Here is a 7942-nt window from a genome sequence, read left to right as displayed (position 1 = left end):
TACAAGACGATAGAATAACAGATTTCAAGAAAAGTCTGTTAGGAACAGTAGAAGCTTCTTTGTGCAACCAAGTTGCATATTTTAATGTTTTTCCAAACTTCACAACGCATCTTAGGGATGTTGCTCACTGTCTAAGATTGAGAATCAAGACAGATGAGATTTCTATGAAAAAAGGAATGATGGAACTAGCGATAGATTATCGAATCTAATATAAGTTGATGAGCTCAAATGTAACTCCTAATACCAGGTTTCTAAACAGCCCTAGAATTACTACATATGTTCTCACCAACCTAAAAAATAATTCTCAAGAAAAACATGTCACAAAATGACATGAAGTAACATTCCCAAGAGAATGGAATCTGACCCCTCCGGTCAGACAGCTTGAAAGCTCTAATGCCTCAATTTATGAAGACATGGGAGGAAAAATCAGTTTACAATTTCATATGCACTCTTTTGCAAACTATGAAGAAGCTTGTACCTCTGGAACTAAGTCAGTGTATAATGAAGAATCTCTTGAAGAAGAGGATACTAAAAGACCTATGAGAATGTTCCAAGCAAGAGAATTAAGAGAATTATATGCACAAGCAGAGACTTGTGATTCCCCAAAAGAACTAGAGAAAATCATAAATGAAATTTCTCAAGTTCAACTTGGAAAGAAAAAGAGGAAGATTCTTCCTTATCAAGCAGCAAAAGAAGAACCAGAGCCATCAGGAGTGTCGATGGACACAGATGGTGAAAGAACAAACTTCTCATAGAAAGAGATTTTTCAAAAGAAAAAAGAAGACGAATTTTTCTTCTAAGGAAACAAAGAAATGCAGATGTTGGCTTTGCAAGGCAGAGGGACCTTATGCAAATGAATGTCCTAAAAAGGACAAGAGATCTTCTAAAGCCTTAATAGCTGAGTACGATGAAGCAATAGAGTATGCTAATCTAAAAGGCTTTAAGTCGCATATTCTGATGAAGAGAATGAATCAATATATTCTCTTGAGTACCCATCAGATAGTGAGACAGAAAATACTTCAGAAAACTCTGAAGAAGAAGATATAGGAGATCGTCCTATATTTTTATTACAGGTCCAAAATTGGAAGGAAGAAAACACTGATATCATCAGTACCTTCCATCCCAATCCAGGAAAAATTTATTTGTGATTATTGCAAATGTGATTATAATAATACAATTCCCATGTACTATGAATGTACAGGTGAAACTTATCATCGGGAATGTTTTATTGCAGAACTCAGAAGAAAAACCAAGGATAATGAAGCACATGTCCTGGTAGAAGAGGAATACAATGTATTCCATAAAAAAGAAAAAGAAAAAGACCTTGAAGAGGATATAAAAACGATGAAGTTTGTAACTTCATTAAGTCAGAACAGGGAAATCAAGGAATCTCTTGATTCTCTCAATCCTAGTTCCAATCCGATACTGGGTCTAGCACATGACAATCCTCTGGAATCAAAAACTGCAGAAAGAAGGGTCAATCCTTTCACATAATTACTTGATGATCCAAGAAAGCAAGCAAGAATACTGCCAGTCCAGACAAACATATATAGTAATTATATTACTATAGGACTGAAGTTTCCCAATTACAAAAAATATCATCTACATGCATGTGTAGATACTGGTTCAGGGTTTAGTCTTGCTAAAAGATATGCTATCCCTGAAGAATATTGGGAAAAATCTCTAAGGACAGTTACTGGAGTTGTAATGGAAGAAAACAACATAGTTATGGATACAATGGCACGTAATGTGCAAGTTTCCTTCGGAGAAGGAACTTTTACCATCAAGATTCTTTGGCAGTGTGAAGGTCAGACAGCTAATTTGTTGATAGGGAATGACTTTCTTCTTCAACAAACAGTAATTCAAACGCCAAAAATGATTGGGTTTGAAAAACATAAAAAATACCATTAGGAATCCCGATTAACAGACGCAGTACGCGTTACCAGTAAAGGATTTACAGACCAATATCAGAAGTCGCCAGCGAAGAGTGGTGATTATATGCCAATTTTAAAACCAGTCTTGTTGCTACAAGAGCAACTTAAAGGTCACACAAGGAGATATTGGTGAATGAAGAAACAAGTTCAGAAGACTCTGAATCAGAGAAAAGTTCTGAATATCAAATTTCTGACAACGAGAGTTCTGATGGAAAAGAAGAATACATCAGAGAGCATAATCTAAAGGTATATGCTAACAAGATAGAGCAAAAGAAAATACCAACTCTCACAGAAATAGAGAAATTGTTGAAACCAGTAATCAGTGAAGATCCTCAATTGTATTGGGAAAGAGACCCAATATATTGTCAGCTAAAAATGCATGATGCAAATACTATTTGCCATGTTAAGGCCATCCCTCATTACAGAGAAGAAGATAGAAAAGAAATGGAGAATCAAATCCAAGAACTTCTGGAAATGAAGTTAATCCGGCCTTCAAACAGTCCTCATCATGCCCCAGCTTTCTTGGTGAGAAATCATGTAGAACAATTAAAAGGAAAAGCTAGAATGGTGATTGATTACAGGGATGTAAATAAAAAGACCATTAAAGACGGTTATCAGATAGCTTAGGTGAGAGTTCTCATCAACAGGCTTAAAGGAGCAAAAATCTTCTCTAAGTTTGATGCAAAGTCAGGCTTTTGGTAGGTTAAAATGCATCCTGATTCCATAGCATTAACAGCTTTTGGAACTCCTCAAGGGCACTATAAATGATTAGTTATGTCATTTAGTCTTAAGCAAGCCCCGTCTATTTTTCAAAGAAAAATGGATAATATCTTCAAGCTTTACTCAGAATTTTGCATAGTTTACATAGATGACATTCTTGTCTTCTCTAAAACTATGAATGAGCGTGTAAAGCATCTTGAATAGGTGTGTAAACTTATTGTCCAAAAAGGAATCATTCTTGGACAGAAGAAGATTCATCTTATTAAAGGTGAAATTGATTTCCTTGGCATTCATGTTAAGGATGGAGAGATTCGTCTCCAAGATTATATTGTTAAGAAAATCAGCCAATTTCCAGACATAATCTCAGATGCAAAGTCTCTATAGAGATTTTTGGGAGTTGTTAATTTCGCCAGAGATTTTATTCCACAAGTTAGTGGTCTAACTGCTCTCCTCTCTCTAAAAACAAGTTCTAAGAAGAAATGGTCTTTCTCAGCTGATGACAGTAATACTGTCAGAAAGATTAAGGAGTTAACAAAAAGCTTTCCTCCTCTACAGTTACCTGAAGAAGGAGATCTGATCATTTTGCAGACTGATGCAAATGATTATTATTGGGCAGGAGTTGTTTTAGCTGTTGCTCCAAACACAAATCATGAAAAGATTTGTAAATTTCTATCAGGAAAGTTTAACGCAGCAGAGTTAAACTATTCTATTGGAGACAAGGAAGTCCTTGCCCTAATTAAGAGCATTAAGGGTGATGAGGCATTCTTAGGAAATAAATTTGTAGTTAGAACTGATAACAAAAGAGTCAAAAACTTCAAAAACTAAAAATTAACTGATGCTGCTGATAGGGGAAGAGTTTTGAGATGACAAATGTTTTTAACCCAATATGAATATGATGTTGAAATGGTTGCAGGTGACAAGAACTATTTGCCCGACGCTCTCACAAGAGAAATAGCTATGTTTGATAGAGAAGGTCGTAATCCAAGAAGCCGGAAACCGGTATCTAAAGAAAAGAAGCTTTGGGAAAGATACAATAGCGGTGATAAAACCATAGGACCTCTCCATGACGGACCAGGTTATCAACACATTGTTTCTTATGGAGCTGCTGAATCAAGCCAGCCTTAAGAAAGAATCAAGCCAAAACTAGATCTAGGATGGAATGAGATTTCAGACCATTCTAAAAAAGAAACAGATCAGTCTGTTACTTCTGATGAAGAAAAGCTTGCACAAGAGTTTTTGCTGTGTCCGAAAGGAACAGCCTCAACTGATCAGTCTCAGGGTAAAAGACCGGCTAGCCCGTCTCTAACAGCAGACGGTAAAGGCATAACAAGTCCGTTGATGGCTGCTGCTTTGCCAAAAAGCAGAAGAGACCCTCTTAGGGCAAGTAAGATACCGATAGTCACATGAAAGAAGGTTATCCATGATCAATCTCTGAAGATCTTTCAGAAGCCAGTTTTCAAAACGGAAAGACTGTTACCTTTCAAGCAGAAGATTATTATTGATAATATTCTGTATTCCTTTTATGAAGAAAATGAAGCTCATTTGCTTCAAACTCTCAAGGCTTTAACCGAAGAATTGTATGGATTCCATACAAAAGACAAAGATGCTTCAGCAGAAAATCAAGCAGGAAGTTCTAAGGTTGTTTACCTTGAAAATCCTGAAAGTGCTAAAATACCAATGCTAGCACTAAAAGAATCTGAATGGTATAAATTTCATAATCTCTTAGGAGAAGGAAAAGATGTTCTACCAAGAACATTATCGGTAGTTCCTGGCCCATATTATGGGAGATATCTGGTTGACATTCAAGCAGAACATCCTTAGAAGCACAAGCTATGGCTTCTGGAAAACGGCTTTGTTCATAATATGTGGACAAAAACCAATGAAAATCTGAAGGGCCTTCCAGAAATAATAGCTGAAGCAGTCAAGAATATCAGACCTAATGGTTGTATCTTAAGGTTAAAATTCATTTCAACTCCACCAGAATGGACAGTGGTAAATAATCAGATGAATTATATCTCTCCATATCATCATGTCAGATTAATCCAAAGTCTGGTTCAAAAGACAGCTATTGCCAGTGGAAATGGAAGACCAAATCAAAGCATTCCTTGGATGAAAGCCATGACCATAGCAATTATTAAAGACGTGGTTTTAAGAGACTATGATTCAAGTCTTTTAGCCAGTGGAGAATAAATTATGGTCGCTTGTTACAATCACCCTCCACTAGAGAACTGTGACTTTTTCACAGCCTTTATGAGAAAGAGGTGGACTGCACTCTGGCTACCACTACGTGGTTAGAAAAAGTTGAGACCGAAGAAAAGTATAAGATTTCTTATCCTTATGATTCAGACCTCGACAATGGAGATGAAGACACTGCACGAGATTGGGAATACAGCGGTCCCAACTCCTCAGTGGGTTATTCTGAAGATCCAGAAACATATCACAATATTGTGAATATGTTGAAAAGTTGAGTGGTTGCCGACACACCACGACAAATAGCTTTTCTTTTGATAAAAAGAAAGTAGCTGCCAGCACTTAAAAGCTTTCGACTTTACTTTTTCAAAAGGTAAAGTTATCAAGATAGGATTCCTCCTGTCCACCACTATGAATAAGGGTGTTTTATTTTAGTTGGAAGTCTGCTCTCTATATAAGAAGCCTCAAACTTCAGTAGGAATGCATCGAAGAAGGAACCTGAAACAGAAATCTGAGATTTTCTCAACCTTTCTCAAGAAGTTAGAAAGAGTCATTATACAGTCTTTAGAATAGTGTGAGAATAATAAGAGTGTTTTTAGATTGAAGTCTGTATTCATCTGGTGTGCTGTGCTGTAAATTTATAAGTAAGTACTTGTGTTTATATTCAACTTTATGAGTAGCTAAACAGTCTTTAGCTGTTTACCTGAGAGCAAGGCTCTGGGTTTGGTATTTGTATTTATATTTAATTAAATAAATTCTACCTTGTGCCCTATTATCCGTCTCAAAAATAGTTTTTTTGCCTTTTGTTTCATTTTTGTGAAATTACTTTACTTTGTAAGTGATTAGGCCTGCCCACACTAAGACAACAGTGATTCCGCCATGGTTAGTAACCATTAAACAGGAGGTCGTTAGGTGAAATTTTGGCATGTTGAAAGCTAGTTCTTAAGAAAAGCTTGGTCAAGTCCTTTAGGAGTTTAAGTTTTTTTTTTTTTTTTTTTTTTTCTATATTTCTGTGCTACATACTACATTTATCTATCTCTATTTTTCATGGAGTTCAACACACATGACCTCGTTCATTGGAAGTTACATGGCATCTCACCAAACACATGCATACACCCATTACTATATGAAATGTTGTTTATTTAGCGGAATTTGCAAAAGTCCGCACATTTCCGAAACAAATGGAAATTAGAAAATAGTTACCTACTTATACTTGGTTGTATAAAACAATAATTAGAAAATAATTACACCCTTATACTTGGTTGTTTAGAACAATTTTCAATGGATATACACCCTTGTAAGTAAGACGGCGTAACAAGGGTCATGTTTTCAGTCTCGCCCTGGGTCTCCAGAACCATTGAGACGGCTCTGCAGTTCTAATTTAGGCTACTAAACAGTTGAACAACAAATTGTCAATATATACGTCTGGTAGAACTCCAGCACTCTCACACTTGCCTTGTGCATATTCGAACTCCTCATCCTTCGCATTCGAAACATGTGGAACTTAATAGCCATTGATGATTTTATAAATTATTTCACATTTCTATCATTTCTGTGGTTCAAGTCCTGCATAGAAGATGATGTAATGACTTCGACTGAAGGAGATTGGTGTTCAATTGTTCATCTTGGCATTGGAGGCCAGCCGGTGCCGGTAATGGACATTTCAGGTTGTTCATGTCCTTGCTCTTACCCCACAATACCATGTATAGTCCACTCACAATCAACAATCCACCTAGTACACTGTCATTTCCAGATGCATATATAAACAATTGGTCAATACCGTATCTTTAGATGTTAAAAGGCTAGCCTGTAGTCAAAAATCAAGAAGCTAGCTATCAAGTATGTTGCTGCATATATGACATTATAAGTCATACCTTCCAAGGTGCAACTTCTCATCCAGAAGCAGGGACCCAGCAACTGCAACCATCACAAGCAAGAGAGGCTGAAAAACTGCAACAAACAGTGGCCCTCCCTTCTTTACGCACCATGCCATTAGAGTCACAGCAATTCCGGAGTTAAAAATATCCTAAACACAAATGAGAATGAGAAAAGAGCCCTGAATAAGCTACCAATGAACTACAAAATCTATTGCTAGATAAATTGTAATCCAATGGATTTTCTAATTTCTAATTTTAGACCAAAAAATAAGAAAATTTATTGAAATAAGTTACCGAATAAGACATTGCAAGAAGTCGAATGTTCCAGGCCAACTTCAACTGCTTCCAATCCCTATGCTAAAGATTGAAATGATCCCATGATTGCCATTAGAGCTGTGCTCGAGTATAGGTAGGGATATCGCTTATTCATTTTTGCCTGCATTGTTAGTTTAAATTAAATAAGTATATTTGTGATTTTAATCTTTTATTGATTAAATCAAAGGAAACATGTTGACAATCTAGTGAAATGAATACTATGAAAGATAAAAGAAATAGTGCAATAACGGAAAAGAAAAGGGCTAATTACATATAAGTCCACTTTGAGACATTTTTTCTCACATAGATTCACCCCAACATTTTTACCCACATAAGTCTAAATAAAGTTTTGTATTAAGTATTAAAGTTCAACATAATTACAGACTGTCATCCAATAAAAAAAATTAGATTTTCTCCTTTATATTTACAAGAATGCCACTAGTATAAAAAGTCAACAACCACTCTCATTTCGGAACAGTCTCCGGCGGACCTCCGGCGAGATTTCCGGCGAAGTTTCCGGCCGACCTCCGGCGAGATTTCCGACTGACCTCCGGCGAGGTTTCCGGCCGACCTCCGACGATGACAAAAATTACTATTACCAGCTAAAAAAGCTACTACCACCAGCTATAAAAGCTACTACCACCACCTACAAAAGCTACTACAAAAGTTTCCGACCGACCTCCGGCGAGATTTCCGACCGACCTCCGGCGAGGTTTCCGGCCGACCTCCGACGATGACAAAAATTACTACTACAAGCTAAAAAAGCTACTACCACCAGCTATAAAAGCTATTACCACCGCCTACAAAAGCTACTACTGTGAGGTTTCTGATGAAAAGAAAAGCTACTACCACCAGCCACAAAAACTACTACCACAAGCTACTACCACCGCCTACAAAGCTACTACT

General features: G+C 36.8%; 1 pseudogene; it reads right to left on the bottom strand.

Annotated features, from left to right (window-relative positions):
- Positions 1-6403: 6403 nt before the first annotated feature.
- Positions 6404-7942, bottom strand: part of LOC101302398 — a 5772-nt pseudogene continuing 4233 nt past the window's right edge.

The sequence above is a fragment of the Fragaria vesca genome, linkage group LG1 (genome assembly GCF_000184155.1).
Source record: "Fragaria vesca subsp. vesca linkage group LG1, FraVesHawaii_1.0, whole genome shotgun sequence".
Lineage (NCBI taxonomy): Eukaryota > Viridiplantae > Streptophyta > Magnoliopsida > Rosales > Rosaceae > Fragaria > Fragaria vesca.
The sequence above is the reverse complement of the archived record's forward strand: the minus strand, read 5'-3'. Positions and strand labels throughout refer to the sequence as shown.